Genomic DNA, 19,401 nt, shown 5'->3' with positions numbered 1-19,401 from the left:
AAGGGCTGCTTATGCACAGGGAGACAGCTCAGGGCACAGGAGAGTATGGAGGGATGGTCACTGGGAAGAGGTAACTATGGGGAGGAAGTGGGAGGGGAGCTGTTGCATTGTAAACTGTGGTCAATAACATGAGACAAAGTATATGTGAACTGTTGTATGGAAAGTGAATTCGCTCTGTAAATCTTCACCCAAATCACAATAAATAAAATTAAATTAAAAAAAAGAAATACCAAATAAAACTCACTGCCGTCGAGTTGGATCCTACTCACAGTGACCCCTCCTTGGGTTTCTGAGGCAGCATCTCTATGGAAGTAGAGTGGCTGGTGGGTTTGAACTGCCAGGCTTCTGGTTAGCAGTCAAATGTCTTAGGCACTATACCACCAGAGTTCCCAAGAAATATCAAATAGCTCCTCATATTTCTAGTATTAAATTTCTGTTGCTTTAAAGTAATTGGTTTGTAAGTTGTATGATATACATGTGAGAGGCTAACAGCAGTTGAAATTTCTTCAAAATGAAAAAGTAGACTCAAGTCATGTTTTTATCTGTTGAGAAATATACTATCTCTATAAGATACATGCCAGCAGAGTTATTTACCTTTATGTTGAATATTTGTAACCTAGCAACAATAAGTTATATTCATTAAACAAAGAAGAGTCATTCAACCCAGATATCAAGAGAAAGTGTGGTAGCCAGAATTCTAAGGTCCCCAACATTCCTGCCTCCTGATATATTATCAGTTACCAGTTGCCGTTAATCCCAACTCTTGGTGACCTCAGATTTTTTCAGAGTAGAATATGCTACATAGGATTTTCAATGACCATGATCTTTCAGAATTAGATCACCGCCCTTTCTCTCAAGCAATCTCTGGGTGGATTTGAACTGACTGGTAGCCAAGGCTTACCCACCGAGGGATTCCTCCTTATATAAACACATACCCTGTATAATGTCCTCCCCTTGTGTGTAGATAGGATTGTGATTATGATGGATTTCACTCCTTTCATTAGGTTACCTTATATAACAAAGATAAAGGGATTTTTGAAGATGTAATTAAGGTCCCAAAACAGTAGACTTTGAGGTCATCAAAAGCAAGATTAGGGGAGTGTATCTGTCCTAGTCAGTTTAGGGCTTAAATGGGACAGAACCTTTCCTAAAGTCATAGGTTGCTAGTATGAGAGGGCAAGCACTAGAGAAATAAAATTGAGTTCAAGGGCTCAAGCAGCCTGGCTTCAGATAAGCCTCATAATGGATATAATATCTTTCATATTCATTTGTTATTAATTATAAGTTTCAAGGGAAAGTGATATTGTTGTTGTTGTTGTTGTTTGCCGTCGAGTCGGCCCCAACTCATAGCGACCCCTCCTTGGGTTTCCGAGGCAGTATCACTACGGAAGTAGGATTGCCCAACCTTCCTTCCAAGGAGTGGCTGGTGGGTTTGAACCACCAGCCTTCTGCTTAGCAGTCAAGTGCCTTAGGCACTATGCTACCAGAGCTCCCGAAAGTGATATACTTAACATAATAATTGTATATGAATAGTTTTTTGGTTCTCTAGTGCTGGTCTAATAGAAAATACCACAAATGGGTGGCTTTAACAAACAGGAATTTACTCTCTTACAGTGTAGGAGGCTAGACATCTGAGTTCAAAGTGCCAGCTCCAGGGGCTGGGTAAAAGCCCTCATCCTTGGGCTTCAGCTCTGCTTCTTGCTCCTGGACCCTTGGAGCTGGAGATATCTCTACACTCAAGTAGCTGCTGGCTACTGAAAGTAACAAGCCCAGGGTCAATAAGTAAAATAACACAGTCCCAAAATTATCACACAACATCTCATGCCACTGGTTCAAGTCCAGGAACAATCCTAAGATCTGCAGGCAACATGACAGGATGCTGAATGAAGACTCGCCTACATACAGGGTCCAAACATGCCAAAAAGCTGCAGAGACCTTTCTCCAAGCTTCTTCTTATATAATGAAAGCAGATCACATCCCTAAGGCAGCTATTCAGCTGCTCCAATAGATTCCACCATGAAGTTGTTACCCATATCATTATGGGTAATAACTACATCAAGCTCCCCAGCCACTCAAAACTGAACCCAGCCAACTTTACACACAACTACCACAGAGTAAGAGGAGACAAATTCCAATGAGTCTCAATTTCACACTCTGAGTATAAAGAGAACGAACAAAAGAGAGCTAGAACAAAATGTTCTCACTATTTATCAACAACATTTCTTCCTAAAATGTGTTCTATACCTCACCTTCCTCAGAATTACCTATGATGTTTGATTTTAAATTTAGATTCCCAAACTTGACCCCAATGCTAATGAACCAGGTTCTCTGGGGTCCATGATTTTTTTTTTTTTCCTTTATCTAAATCCATAGGTAATATTTTTTTGGGGGGGTGGAGCTCTGGTGGCGTAGTGCCTAAGGCACTTGACTACCAATGAGAAGACTGATGATTCAAACCTAACAGCCACTCCTCAGAGGGAAGATGGGGCAATCTACTTCCGTAGTGATACTGCCTTGGAAACCCAAGGAGGGGTCGCTATAAGTTGGGTCTGACTGGACAGCACATAACAACAACAACAACAACAAAAGATAATTTTTTAAGACACGGAGTTTGAGAACCAGGTACAAACCCACTCCCAGATGGACAAGAGGAACCCTGGTGGTGCAATGGTTAAATGCTTGGCTGCTAACCAAAAGGTTGGTGGTTTGAACCTACTCAATGGATCTGTGGGAAAAAGACCTGGTGATTTGCTGCCATAAAGATTACAGCCGAGAAAACACTATGCGGCACTTCTAAGCTCACTGTGGGTCACATAGGCTCACTGTGGGTCAAAATGGACTTGATAGCACCTAACAACAACAACCAGATAGAAGAACTGTTTGTTAATGAGGTGGAAGAACTGTTTATGGGGAGGTGGAAGTTTGGAGAACAATAAATGAGCTAGGACTTTTCAAAGAGCCCAGATTAAAGAGAATCATGTATGTTTTCATAAATCATCTTTTCTAGAGAATTTTTCCACATGGAAAGAAATAACTATGAACACTCAGACTTTAATTTAGAAAGGGCTTGTTCTTTAGAAAGTGTATGTCTTTTGTCATCATCAATGGATATCAATAGCATTCTTTACTTGGGGAGTGAAGAGAAAACCCACATCCTCAACACAAGAGCCTTCTTTTTCCTTGATCATATGATATGCCTCTTCCTTTCAAATCAGGGAAGGGGAGGAGGAGAGAGACTGCAGAGAACTATCTTATCAGAAACTGGAGAGAATTATCTTATTTACTGGGAGTGGAATATGCTTTCCACTTAATATCTCAAGATTTCTAAATATATGTCTCCTATTTTTCTCCTGAAATCTAACACTATGTTTCCAATTAATTCTCAAAATAACTCAAAACTAAATGATTTATGTTTCTGTTTTCATCTCCTCTATTACTTATTTCTTCCCCGCTCCCCCAGCAATGTCAGAGAAGGAATATAGAAACCATCTCAGACTCCCCATTAGGCATCAGCAAAATGCCAATGAAAACTATCAGGAGATAAGAACACTGGATAGACTGGCTAATCATGCCATTGTGAAGAGGGTGTGGAAACTGGAACCTTTGTACACTGCTGGTGGAAATGTAAAATTGAGCACCCATTTTGGAAAATTTGTAGTTTCTTACAAAGTTAAGCACACACGTATCTTACTATCCAACAATTCTACTTCCAGGTATTCACCAGTCACAATGAAAACAGATACACAAAAAGATGTGAACGAGAATTTTCATAGGCGTTTTATTCATAACAACCAAACATAGAAATAACCTATATGTCTATCAACAAGAGATTAAAAACTGAAACTTTTTAAAATTCCATAATAAACTGCTAAATAGCAATAAAAATGAACAAAATAAGAATGCAATATGGATGAATTTCAGATAAGTAATACTGAGCAAAAGAAAAATAAAAAGCCAGACACAAAACATGGTATATTATAATGCTTCCATTTATGTGAAATTCAAGAGTAGACAAAACTTTTACTTGGTGATATAAATCAGAAAAATGATTGTTTCTTTGTAGTGAGGTACTTACTGGATAGACAGGCACTTTGTGGGTTGATGGAAATATTTAACATCTTGAACAGGATATAGGTTACATGGTTGGAGGTATTTATCAAAACTCATTGAGGTATTCATTTAACATAAATACATTTCACTCTATGTGAATTTGACCTCCAAAAGGTACTACTAAATATTAATAGCAGAAAAAAAAATTAGTAGCAGAAATTAGTTTCATTGTCCTTACAAAATATACAATAGGAGGAATCCATTCAGATGCCTTTTAAATTTTTTTCTCCATCTAGGAGATCACCATCCTGAATATGCTAAGAACCCACAAACTCTATTTACATGTTCTGTATCAAGTATTTTATTGTCACCTCTTTTGGAGGGATAATATTTACCAACCTACAGTCATTTCTCTCTTTTTTCCTTGAAAACTTCTATTTTTAACTATTTGTTTCTAGGTTCACCAGGGTCCATTAGAGACAGATTGAAGAAGCAGACAAAGAATAAAGTATCAGGTTGAAGAAAAAATAAAATAAAATGCTCTGACAGTCTATTATTTTTCCTTGGAACCAACACCGCTTGCAGTAGTACCAGATGTCAAACAATCTACTGTCAAACAAAGTCCATCAAATATACAATCCTGGACCCTTATAAATAAGAAATACCAAACATAGGATTGACAAATTCCAGTGGCAGCCTCTCAGGACATAAATAAATATCCCTCTGAAGAACCTGAAGCAATGTTGGTTCTTCATGTATTCCCTCCAGACTGATAAGGATTCAGCTGCAGTGAAATGATGATCAGAGTTAATGAAGGGTTGTCATTGCTGGAAAATGTTGAGTTTGAGCTTGCAGTTGAATGAATCTGGGCATATTTCAAGCCGATCTGAATGCAAACCAAGCCCAAACAAATTACCTCGTAATTAGTTATGGTCAGTTCATCTTAAACCCCACCCCAAACCTTGTCACCATTTGTCATTCACTTGAAAAACCATTAAGACTCTCAGATTTTCTGTATCATGGTCTATATTTGCTAACTCTATGTGTAATCACCTCTATCTGTTGCAATTTCCTCTATAGTATTGTGTATAATTTAAACAAAAGGAAAGTTTATTTTACTTCAAATAAATTATAGTGAGAATCCTAAAAGTTGTAATTTGCTCCTCACTCTAACAAGTGCTTATTAATAAAAAGTGATTAAATGAAATAGGTCATATTTTGAATCTAATGTTGTTGTTATTGTTGTTAGGTGTCACTGTGCTGTGCAACAGAATGAAATACTGCCCGGTCCTCTGCCATGCTCACAATCATTGCTAGGTTTGAGTCCATTGTTGCAGCCATGGTGTCAATCAAGCTTATTGAGGGTCTTCCTCTTTTTTGCTGACCTTCTACCTAACTAAGCATGATGCCCTTCTTCAGACGCTGGTCCCTCCTGACAACATGACCAAAGTACGTGAGACAGAGTCTCACCATCCTTATTTCTAAGGAGCATTTGATATACCAGCAACATAGCTTCTAGCAAGCCACCACAGTATGACAAACTGATGGGTAAGTTGTGGATTCGAATCAAATAATATAATGTAATGCTGGGACAGTACAGAGAACTACTCTGAATTCATCCCAGAATGTGTGCAACAATCATTTTGAAGGCCCCAAAGAGCACCCAAAAATGCAATCTTCATATATATGAGCTACAAATATCCTGTCACACTGATTGAAAGCATTACTATTTCTCCAGAGCAACATACGACTGGATAAGTAAAGACTTGATATCACTTCATGTTATTTCAGGTCAGAGTATGTTCCAAAGAGTTGGCTACAAACTTGCAACAAAGCGTTTCACTCATCATTGTTTTTTGGATATCAGAATTACAGACAATCTGGGTTAGGTATCTGTTTGTGCTTGGCTTTCATACATATTGGCTTTTACTGTTAACTCATTAACTCTGATCATCATTTTCTTGCAGTTGAATCCTGATCGACCTGGAGGCAGTACATGAAAAACTAGCCTTGTTCCAGGTTCTACTAAGCTGTGAATTTTCATTGTTGTTTTCTAAGGAAATATAGGTAACATGTTCAAACTGGCCTTAGGGGTGAACAAGAAACACAGAGATTTCACAATTTTTTCAGCATGGCAAAGAATTCTATGGAAGCATTCCTCTTCTATTTTGTAATAATCTCTCAGCACATCCTCCTTCAAAAGAAAGAGAGAGAGAGAGGAGAGAGAAAGAGAGACAGAGGAAGGAAGTTTTAGTCAAATTAATTAAAATAATGCACTGTTATATGTGCAGTCATATGTGATTATTTCTAATTTGTCATGCATTCATTTAAATTATTATTGAGCACCTTTTATGTGGCAGAAACTCTGCTAGGCCCTAAGAATACTGGTATGAGCAAGGCAGTTCCTATCTCAATAAAGTTCACATTCTGAGGCGATAAGACATGGAAAATGTGTAGACAGGGAAAGCAAAACACTCACTCATCATTTACTGACATAGGTTCCAAAAACCAGGTTGTTACTGGAAAATAAGTCTTATGCAAAAATGGTGGATGATCACATCGGATCACAAAATGGAGGATGACCACATCAGATCACAAAATGCAGGATGCCACATCACTACATAACTGCAAAATTACATTATTACATAACTGCCAACCCACAATCATGGCCCAGCCAAGTTAGTACATAACCTTAATTAACCATTACAGCCAATGCAACTCTCACCTTGCACTTTGACATTTATTACTATTAGATGTAAACCATTAATAGTAAACATTTTACTATGGCTACAAATGTAAAATGTCAGATAATAAGATAGTTGATAAATGAAGAGTAGGTGTATATATAGTTTGTTCAACTATATGTGAATAATAGTAAATAAAATACTGAATTGGAAACTTCTTGGGCTAGGGAGTTATTTCTATATTAACAGCCTGCTGCACCCTCACATGTATACCACACACATGTAACAGCATGTTACTTTACAAAAATGTTTCTTGTTTGGTTGTTTGGGGTCTTCTCTTATGCACATAGAGCTATGGTTTCCCCAAATGAACATCATCACAAAGAGACAAGAAAGGTGAGACAAAGTCAATGACATTCTCTCTCACCATCACTTTCTTTCTGCTTTTCAGTATTTCTCAGTTTCTAGATGAATCCTTCAGTGCTCTTTTTCCATGGCTACACCAGTCCCTGAAGATTTTTCATTCTGCATCACCTCATTAAAAATGAAAGAAAGAAAGAAAAAGAAAGATAGTTCCAAAAAATGTTCTAGCCTGGAAGATTGGCTCAATTCAGATAAAATTTGTATAAATGTTATCATTCAAGTCTTTCATACTGAACCTCCCTATTACATTAGGAGCCATTAAAAATTCTATAGCTTCAAAGCTGATTTTGCTCTAAGGTGCACTAACCCTGTTCAAAGTGAAGACAAAACCATTAAGAGCAGACAAGCTGGAATGGGCTTCAGAAAGCTTGTTTCAATTTGGCTGAACACTGCGAGGACTCTGTGCAGCATGATAAGATAATTTATGATAAAATGAAGATGGACTAAAAGGCACGCTGTTATCAGATTCCAGATGGACTGTGTTTTAACTCTTCAGAGAGCATTACACACAGCTTGGCAAGGTGAAATTGTGGTAGGAGAAAAAGAGCTATAAAAAACTGTGAGCACTGGGTTCCTGGAAGAAGGAGACAAAACGAATCTAGATGTCTTAGTAAGAAAGAAAGAGATAAATAAGAAGAGCCAAAGGAGCAGACCTTATTGGGGAAATCTGTCAGGAAACTAAAAAGGACATCATAAAATGTGAAGTTACGGGACAAAACCAGACATGATGTTTGGGAAAATAAGCCTCAAATAGCCTGCATTTGTTTCTGTAGAAAGGCATTTGAAAAAATTACATGTCATGACTTGAAAAAGGATCAGTTGTATTTTTAGGAACATACAATGTGACTTTTTACAAAAATTGTAAGTATCTCCTATAAACAAAGCTCATAATATTTACAAATGTCCACAGCATGGAAGAGCGAACAGATAATGTCAATGTTAACATTTGGTTTATATTTTAGTTGTTAATTGGACATAATATTTGTATGCACTCAGAAGTATACATAATTAACATACTTGACAGAGTAGTACCATTATGTGTTATAATTTAGTAGCAGAAGTAATAATGTTAGCTATCATTTATCAAGTGCCCAGTTTCAGGCATGACGCTGTTTCAGGCATGACACTATGTCAGGTGTTATGCTAAAAACTCTACATTGTGTCATTTTACCTTAAAATTTCCCTGTAAATGTGAGCAGTATTAGTCTCATTTCAAATATTACAGAAATTAAATACAGAAAATTTAAGAAATTTGCTCAAGATCAGCTGCCTAAGTCTAAAATTCACAGTTAATAATTATACTAACTCCTAATTTTCAAATATTTTAGGCTCAAGTAAGTTGGTTAAAACATCAAATTGATGGGATAAAACTTCATGTTTTTGAAGGTGGAGGAACAGGCAGACAAGGAACACAGATCCTCTTCAACAAAGAAAAGAGAAACCAATTGACAGAGATACAGAAGATAATCCTGAAGTTCTGAGCTTTGAAAGGCACTATACAGTAGTGGGTTAGGCACCAACTAGTGGAAAAACCTGAACAAAAACAGTGAGTACAGAGACAGAGCTGTGGACCATCAGCTACTCTGACGGGACCAACAGCCTGAATATTTCCAAGTGATGTTGGGACCTAAGAATTGACCTAAAGATCAGCCCTGGTCACCAAGAGCTCCAGGGATGACTGTGTTGGTAGCCTATGACTAGGAAGGGAAACAGCAAGGAGGGAGACATCCTGAGATGTGGACTTTTCACTGTCTGGAAGGCACAGCCATTTTGATTGTTTACACGCAGCAGCCATTTTAGATATTTAAAGTGACTGAGAGCACAGCCATTTTGAATGCTTACAAGTGGCAGCCATTTTGGATTTTAAAAGTGATATGTCCCTAGAATCCAAATGAGGATGCTAGGAATAGGCTCTGTTTGCCAAGGTGGGCAAGGACATACAAGAAGCTGACAATAGGAAAGGAGACAGGTGGTGAATGTACAAGAGCTGTCATGTAGTGAATAGAGGAGAACAGCACAGTACCCTGCTTATGTAGATAACATACAAAGAAAACAAAAATTGTGGGCAAGTGACTCCAACATACAATCACCAATTAAATATAAACACAAAAATGTTACAATGCCTCAGAGACAACAGAGCATCACAGCCCAAAGAAGCAATATAAAGAAGGAGAAACAAGGGGCCAGGATGCAGACCCAGAACACATCCCCAGGAAGATGCAGCATTAGAAGTCCCTGATAAGGAATGCAAAGAATTATATTTAGGTATCTTCAATGAATTGAGAGGCAGATCAAGGAAAACACTGACAAAATTGAGGAAAACACAGAGAACACCCTACAACAATTTCAAATGACAATACAAGAACAAAATGACAAAATAAATGAAAAATTAGAAATGATACAAAATCTACACACAGAAATCCAGAAGGCTAATACTAAATTTTCAGAAATAGATAAGACATTGAATGTGCAAATGAGTAGAATTGAATCAATGGAAGACAGAATTAGGGAGATTGAAGGTAAATACATCAATACTTCTTTGGAAAGGGATCAGTCAGAAAAAAAGATCAAAACAAAATGGAGAAAGCATAAAGTTCATGTGGGATACCATCAAAAAGAATAACCTATGTGTAATCAGAATTCCAGACCAGGAAGAGAAAAATAAAGCCACAGAGAAAATTGTTGAAGATTTGTTGGAAGAGAATTTTCCTGGTATGATGAAAGATGAGAATATATCCATTCAGGAAGTCCAATGAACCCCAAAAAGGATAGACCCCAAAAGAAAATTACCAAGATATATCATCATCAAACTCACCAAAACCAAAGACAAAGAAAGAATCCTGAAAGCAGCACAAGAAAAATCAAGTTACCTACAAGGGGCAACCAATAAGACTAAGCTCGAATTTCTCAGCAGTAACCATGCAGGCAAGAAGACAATGAGATGGTATATATAAAACCCTGAAAGAGAAGAATTTCCCACCAAGAATGATGTACCCAGCAAAATTGTCCCTCAAATATGCTGGTGAAATGAGGACATTTCCAGATAAGCAGAAATTAAGGGAATTTGTTAAAACTAGACCAACCTTACAAGAGATGCTAAAGGGAGCACTTTGGACAGAGAAGCAACAACAGCCAACGACAACTGACCATTAACACACATGATGTTATAACCCAGAAACCAGCCCAGCTATGGAAGTATCCAAAGTAAATAAGCCTACAAGATTGTAAACAGGGAACCAGAGACATCAATTGACAAATGAGAACAACTACAAACCAAAAGGAGGGAAAAAAAGAATTTGTAGATGGGAGGGAGGTCAAGACAACTACAAGACAGAACGGACTGATCTAAACTTGGGAAGAAAACTATAAATCACAGGGTAACCTCAAAGAAAAATGATAAACCTTCACATGAAAATAAAAAAGAGGAGCAGCACAAATATTGAGCAAATACTGAAACAATAGCAATGAAGGAAGTAATAACACAATTCATAAACAAAAGGAGCTTAGCACAGAAAATTAAATGGAACAAAGAAATCAACAGCATGAAAAAGCACATAACAAAAATGATAGCAACAAATTCATATTTGCTGATATTACATATATGACAAGGGACTTATCTCTAAGATTTATAGAAAACTCCAATGCCTCAACAGCAAAGGGATTAAAAATCCAATTGAAAAATGGGCAGAAGACATGAATAGACACTTCTCCAAGAAGGATATTCAGGTGGCCAGCTAATACATGAAGAGATGCTCACAGTCATTGGCCATCATAGAGATGCAAATCAAAACAACAATGAGATACCGTCTTACCCCAACACTGATGGCAAGGTTCAACGAGACAGAAAATAACAAATGCTGGTGGGGATGTGGAGAGATTGAGACTCTCATACAATCCTGGTGGGACTGTGAAGTGATACAACCACCATGGAAAGCAGTATAGCAATTCCTTAGAATGCTGGAATTAGAGATACCATTTGATCCAGCAATCCCATTACTGGTATTATCCTAGAATGGTGAAACCCAGGACAGGAACAGATACATGCACACTCATGTTCATCGTAGCACTATTTACAATAGCAAAAAGATGGAAACAACCTACGTGCCCAACAGCAGAAGAGTGGATGACCAAACTGTGGTACAAACACACAATGGGATGGATGCTATGTAGTACTAAAGAATAATGTAGACTCTGCAAAACACTGCATAATATGGATGAACTTGGTGAACATTATGCTGAGTGAAATAAGTCAATCACAGAAGCACAAATATAGTATTAGTTCGCTGTTGTGGAGGATCAAGGAAAGGTTTATATAGAGAGGGAAACTTTTTTTGTTGGTTGCCCGAGTGGGAAGGGAGTGGAAAGAACACTAAAAAAAGAGACAAAAAAGACAGTATTTCACTGCTATTCATAAAGTGTTCAGTGGCCAGTTTTTCAGAAGTGGATGACACTGTTCTTCTTCCTAGTTTGTCTTCATCTAGAAGCTCCACTGAAACCTGTCCACCATGGCTGACCCTGCTGGTATTCGAAATACCAGTGGCATCGACTCCACGCTAACAGTAACATGCAAGTCACCATAGTATAACAAACTGACAAACGAGGGGTGAAATGCCAGAAAGAATACCAGAAGATGGTTACTGGTGTTTTATTGACTATGCAAAGGCATTCAACTATGTGGATCAAACCAAATTATGGATAACATTGAGAAGAATGGGAATTCCAAAACACTTAATTGTGCTCATGAGGAACCTGTACATAGACTTTAAGAGGCTGTTGTTTGAACAGAACAAGAGCATACTGCATCATTTAAAAGCAGGAAGTGTGTATGTTAGGGTCGTACCCTTCCACCATATTTATTCAATCTGTATGCTGAGTAAACAATCCAAGAAGCAAAGATGTCACTTTGAACACTAAAAAAAAAAAAAAAAAAAACCCTCCAAACTCACGGCCATTGACTCAATTCCGACCCGTAGGGATCCCAATTGGGTTTCTGAGGTTGTAAATCTTTACGGAAGTAGTTTAACTCATCTTCCTTCCACAGAGCAGCTGGTGGGTTTGAACTGCTGACCTTCTGGTTAGAAGCCAGATGCTTTATCCACTACACCACCAAGGAGCACCTAACATAAGCCACAGTATTTTCAGTTGCCTCGTGAAATTTGGACAATGAATGAAGAAAGCCAAGGAAGAGTTGATATCTTTGAATTGTGGTATTCGTGAAGAATATTGAAAATATCATGGACTGCTAAAAGAATGAACAAATTTTTCTTGGAAGAAATGCAGCCGGAATGCTCCCTGGAAACAATAATAGGCAGACTTTGTCTCACCTACTTTGGTCATGTTGTCAAAAGGGACCATTCCCTGGAGGAGGATATCATGATTGGTAAAGTAGATGGTCAGTGAAGAAGGGGAGATCCTCAATGGGATGAATTGACACAGTGGCTGCAACGACGGGCTCAAGCACAGCACTGTGAAGACGGTGCAGGACCAGGCAGTGTCTCATTCTGGTGGACATAAGGTCCCTATGAGTAGGAGCTGATTCAATGGCACTGACAACATCATATAATGTATTGTATCAAGGTCCATTTTATGAGTGTATAAATTGTATTGTGGTTTTATATGGGAACATTATGTAAGAGAATATAAGAGTTGTTTTAGTAGTAGATATAGTGAAGTATTTAGGATAAAGTCTCATGATTTCTCTAAAGTACTCTTAAGTGGCTTAGCAAGACAAAAATTAAATAGAAAGGTATATAGTGATACATAGTGACTCCTCCTTGGGTTTCTGAGGTGATATCTCTATGGAAGTAGATTGCCCCGTCTTCCTTTTAAGGAGTGGCTGATATGTTTGAACCACCAGCTTTCCGGTTAGCAGTCAAATGCCTTAGGCACTACACCACCAGAGCTCTCCAAGTAGAAAGGTAGACAATTTAATAAAAATTATAAAATCTATATAGAAAAATGATATAACCTACAGAAAAATTATATAGCCTATTGCAGTATAGTAAATTACTTAGTGTGGCTTTTCTATCCATAAGTCTTTGTAAACTCTGAGGTGGAATTTGCCATGAGAAACTGAGGAGCTCCTGATTGCTAAAGTTGCCCACCTGGGGTATTTCTGTTGGGTGTGACACTAAACAACGTTCTGGAAGGTTCCTGCTCTCTCTCAGGTGTATAGAATCCTGATGTTATGATTGGTTGGTTTGGCCACTCTGCGGGGCTCAAAAGGAGCCCTCCTAGAGGCATAAGTCTCTCTCTGACTGCTGGCTGAGGAAGGATGCACCCCTGAGAGACACGTGCTGTGGGAAAGAGATGCAAGAGACATGCGTTGCTGAGAGAGACACTGAGGGACATGCACTGCTGGGAGAGAGACTGAGCATTTTTCCTGAACTTGAATTGTAGCCTGGTGCTTCCCAAATAAATCCTATAATCTGTGAGTTCTGTGTGGCCACTGCATTGAATTACTGAACTCAGGAGAGAGGTGGTGGGTGCTTTGGGAGGAAGAGCTTGAGGGAGGTGGCATGTCTGGCCTTGTAGTAATAGACCTTGGGCTATTGATAGTGATTCTGTTTTCCTCTTGTGCGGTTAGAGGAGGTCAGGAGATGTGGTGTGGCCTCCTTGCCTTTTTTGCACCTATACAGAGAATAAGGGAGCTCAGGTGGCATAGTGCCTAAGGCACTTGACTGCTAACCAGAAGGCTGGCAGTTAAAATCCACTAGTCACTCCTCAGATGGAAGACTGGGCAATCTACTTCCATAGAGGTATCACCTTGGAAACCCAAGGAGGGCTTGCTATGAGTCGTATTCAACTCGACAGCAGTCAGAGTGAGGCCATTTATACAATCTCGAATTTTATTTTCCTAAGAATTTGATAGGTTTTGTTGTAGTCTCTTAGCATCGAGTATTATTAGGGAGAAGTCTAAAGCCAGCCTGATTGTGTGTGTGTGGACTTCCCTTGTGACATGAGTTTATCTGCCTAGATGCTCTTGTTGTTACTATAGAGCACTTATAAGCAAGAAATAACCACAAGTCAAAATCAAGACAACCAAAGTGATAGATTCAGATAAAGTACTCACTCAGGTTTCCATTCAAAATAGAGGACTGAACTCAAAATGTTGCCTCCCCTCACTGCTGAGATTCACAAAATACAAGGTTGAAAGCACAAATAGAAAAACCTCACAGGAGAGAAGATGCTGAAAGAAGAAACAGGAAGAGTAAACTTAAACTGTACCTCAAAATTAGCCCCATCAAGTGACTTTTTGGGTGTAGAGACTGCAGTTCTGTCCTGAGGCAAACTTTCTCCACCATTGCACACATCAGTGGATGTACATTAAGGTGTGTTTGACTAAACTGGTTACATAAAAAGTAAGTATATGAAGAAATATTTTCAGCAGGAATAATGTATTAATAGCAAAAAAGGAAATGGAAGCTACTCATGTCAGCAACCCTCCCATTTGCTATTTGATTCTCTCAGGTTGGTAGTTTTTCACTGCTATGTTAGAATGTTAGTGTAGTTTGATTTCTAGATTTGTTACTTTCTAATACAAGGACTTGATACATATGCATTATGTGGCAAATGGCATCAAGTCTCATGAGCTGATAGCTACAAAAGACTCCCTGAGCAGGTCTGTCCCTGGGGAGCTTAAAAACCAAATTTAACAAAAAACTTTCCCAGATTTATTTTTTAAGGCCCATTAGTGACAGGGCTAATGGCCAAAGACTAGAAAGTTCCCTTTTTGCATCTTAACTGACTTGAGGCAAAGCTTTTAAACTCTCATTTGGAGCAGTTAAAATGGAGATAAAGAAAATCTATTTCTTCCTACTTCACAAAAATATTGTGAGGATTAATGAGGTAACATTTATAAAACTTTTCCAGATTTTTTTCTCTTTTTATCTAGAAAAAAAAAAGTCCATTAAGGTACAAAGTGTGATTCCTATAAACTCAAATGAAAATGTTATCAGCAAGTTTGCAAAGGGCCAAAGTAAGTTAAAATTTGATGGAAAAATCCTTAAATATTTTTTAAAAATTATTATTAAGCTAGTATTTGTACAATAACTTCATGACACAGAATCACTTTTAGGTTGTAAATGAACTTTTGCAATATGCCAAATGTTGTGTAAATAACAATGGAAGGGTGTGATGGTTAATGTTACATTTCAACCTGGCTAGACCAAGATTTTCAGTATTATGTGATTATCCTCCATTTTGTGATCTGATGTAAGGGAAGTTTCATTGGGCATGTGGCCTGCACCCAATACATATGGATGTTCTGGCAAAGCATTCTCTCTCTCTGTCATATACATACACACACACACACTTTCTCTCTCTCTCTCTCTCTCTCTCTCTCTCTCTCTCTTTCACTCCTGCATCCAACTCATCACTCATCATCATCTACCTCCAGTTCTTGGGACATGAGACAGCCACCTGACTTGTCGATTTTGGCTTCATCAGACCCTGCAAACACATGAGTCCGGAGAAGCCTCCAGTTTGATGTCTGATCTATAGATTTGGAACTTGGAACTTGATAGGCTCCACCACTGTGTGAGCCATTTCCTTGAAATTCATCTCTCTTTCATTCTGGTTTTCCTCCTTTAGAAAACCCAGCCTAACACAAGGAACATCCTTGATTCTGGAGCAATGAAATCAGCTCTACAAAATGGAATTTCCTTTATTTCTGTAGTACTGCCCCCAAATTTTATTTTATTTTTTTTTAATTTAAATGAAGTATTTTAAAATATGTACTGAATTATAGACAATTGCAAATTTGCAGAAAAACTAGAACAAAATAAAATCCCCAGTGATCTGAACCCTTTGGGATATAAGTACATGCAGACCTAATTACTTCTAATATTTCTGTTCTGAAAATACTGCTCACAGAGTTCTAATCATAAGACATATGATTTTGAGTTGGTATACTGTCAAATGGTGTATATTTATTTTTATATAAAATTTTAACAACAAAAAAGGAGTTTTCAATAATCTCACCTGACAGAAGACCTGGAAAGTTATGTATTACTTTCTTATAGCTTTATTTTAATTTAGTTTATTATTATTATTGCTATGTGTAAGGGGTTTGGGGGGACCTCTGGTGGTGCAGTGCCTAAGGCATTTTTGACTGCCAACCAGAAGACTAGCGGTTCAAACTCACCAGCCACTCCTTGGAAGGAAGCTTGGGCAATCTACTTCTGTAGCGATACTGGTTTGGAAACCCAAGGAGGTGTTGCCATGAGTCAAATGACTCAACGGCAGTGAGTTTTTTATTGCATTGTTAGCAGTCCTTCAAACTGGTTCATCGCAGTTGGGTCATGGCTGATGAAGCTAAACCAGAATGTACTCAAATTCGTAAAATATGGGTGCACCAGAACAATAACCAGCATGAAATGTTACAGGTTGACACCCTGCTAGAAACTTAATCTCCCTTCTAGGAAACAGGACAGTGTGCATGTTACAAAATAACTAAATCTCTCAACCGCAGAGTTGAAAACAACCATCCCTGGCTCAAAGGTGTTGGCCAGCCATTTTGCTTTGAATGTTTGTAGCTCTCCACTGTCCTGGCAATAGGCCAGTCTCCTGCTTTAGGCTTCTGAAAGGGCTTGCGATACCTCTTCCAAGCCTCCCATTCCAACACTTTGACTTGAATTGTTCCCATTCCAGTTATCGTTCCAGTATACCACAGTTTACAAATTTGGCTTTGTTCTGATTTCACTGTGTTGGCTGTGACTGATCCAGTTTGAACCAATTCAAAACCCCAGATTTTAGTTTGTTTGCAACCCTTCCTTTTGCTCACTATCTTCCTTTTCTCCTCACATCGTTCAATTGTTCATCAGTCTTTCTTATCTCCTTTTCATATACTAGTGAGGGAGAGGAACATATTTTATTGTTGTTTTCTATTTCCCATGCTAATACTGAAAAATAGATCATTTTAAGAGGCTTGTTCTAAATGACTAGCATGATCTTCCCACTTTCTTATTCTGCTGATATTAGTGATGTTATAAGCTCAAGCTGCTGTGTATTCATTTGTCTTTGTTTTTTCTATATATTTAGCTGCATATGAAAATAAATCTATCGAGATTTGGCATTTGCCAGCAGATAGGGTTCGCAATTTACCATAACTATGCTCAGTATTCACAAGGGTGATGGGTCAAAAGCCAATTTAAGGGTCAAAATTCTTGTTCAGTTCTGAACATATTCATCTATATATTTCTGCTGTGTGATGTAGAGTCTTCTCAATGGCTATTTTCTGGTTCTCTAAATCTAAAATTAGGAAGCACATGAAATCCCCAGCATACAGTGCTATCAGGATTCTTGTTACCTCAATCCCCCCAGTTAGCAGCATATTTAAGCTGCCACAATGCATAAGCAATTCCTGATCTCCCCTACTTCCTGTACTGTTAATTTGCTGAAATTGATATCCAAATGGATGTAAGATGTCTAGCATCACAGAGAGGAGAACAGTGACCTGGTTACCACTATCATACAGTTTGCCTACCTTTCTGTTTCATCCAAACCTGGTCTATGAATCTAAAAGTTAATACTGCAAAAAGGAAAGGAGATATTCTTGATTTCTATTAGGTAAGTATGACTGTTCTCTTTATGAGGCAAAGCCTGGGCGTTTATCGCTTGTTTTTCTCCATTCAGTTCTTTTGCCCCTATAGTTAGTGGAAGTGGAGTCAAGTAATCAACTCCTGTCAGCCTTCATTTTCTGGGCTGTTGTGAGTCTTGATCTTTTCTAAAACTTGGCATTTTTTCTCTGCTTATTTCTAATCACCAATCTTATCACTGCTCCAGCTAAGCCTGTGCCAAAGCCTCAGTTAAGTGAGAGTCCTTGCTGTTCTCAAGTCTTGCTGATGTTGTCAGAGATTTTTCTAAGGCCAAATGATAATCTACCAACCTAAAACCTCCATGCTGGAGGCCTGAGGTCATTAGTAATTTCATAAATAAATGTCAGTTACTAAAGCTTATTTCTAACCTTTTTCTAAACTTGGGATCCACTTAAATATTATCAAAGAAAGCTATAATGAATATAAATAAATAGAACTGAGGTGGGGTACTTAACCAAAAATCAAACCCATTGCCATCAAGTAGATGCTGACTCATAGCGACCTCCATTGCGTTTCCAAGGTAGTAAATCTTCTTGAAAGTAGATTTTCCAGTCTTGCTTCCCTGGAATGGCTGGTGGGTTTGAACCACCAGCCTTGTGGTTAGCAGTCAGATGCCTTAGACATTGTGCTACCAGAGCTCCTTAGGTGGGTACTATGCACACATACATGCTAACGTACATGAACACGTACATGCCTTCATACCTGAACATGTATATGACCTCATACATGGACATGCCCAACTCCTCACATATGAACACATATGACCTCATGCATGAACATGCCCATTTGTTATCAGAAGACTTATACTTTGTTTGAGCAGGACACTCACACGTATGATACAATTCTCAGGAAAAATTATATGAAATAATACCACAATTATACCACAATTGAGAGCACAAGTAACATAAACAATTATAAAGGCAGATATAAGATATAAATGGGAGGAAAAAAATATGATAAAAGCTAATGAAGCTGTGAAAAGAAATGCCGTGAAAAGAACAAGAGTGGTGAAATTATGTAGTAAACACTTTACACATACTAAATACTTTAGATTATATTTACACTAATTTCATAGGTAGATACCAGAACTCAAATTAATTCAATTACTCACTACTAAAATATATTGAGTGCCTATCATATTGTTGTTTTTAGGGGCCGTTAATTGATTCCAACTCAGAGTGACCCTGTGTTCAACAGCATGAAACTCTGCCTGGTCCTGTGCTATCTTCACGGTCATTACCATCTCTGAGGCCACTGTTGCAGCTGCCATGTCTATCCATCTCATTGAGAGCCTTCCTCTTTGTTGTTGGCCTTCTACACCACTAAGCATCATGTCCTTCTCCAAGGACGGTTCCCTTCTGATAACATGTTCAAAGTATGTGAGATGAAGTGTCACTATCCTTGCTTCCAAGGAGCATTCTCACTGTGCTTCTCCCAAAACAGATTTATTTGTTGTCCGGGCAGTCCACGATACAGTCAATATTTTTTGGTAACACCATAATTCAGAGGCATCAATTCTTCTTCAGTCTTCCTTATTCAGTGTCTAGCTTTCACATGCATAGGAGGTGACTGAAAATACGATGGTTTGAGTCAGGTGAACCTTAATCATCAAAGTAACATCTTCATTTTTAATATTTTAAAAAGTT

The sequence above is a fragment of the Orycteropus afer genome, unplaced genomic scaffold, assembly GCF_000298275.1.
Source record: "Orycteropus afer afer isolate SDZICR_OR568_19922 unplaced genomic scaffold, OryAfe1.0 scaffold00007, whole genome shotgun sequence".
NCBI lineage: Eukaryota > Metazoa > Chordata > Mammalia > Tubulidentata > Orycteropodidae > Orycteropus > Orycteropus afer.
This window is presented reverse-complemented; position numbering follows the sequence as displayed.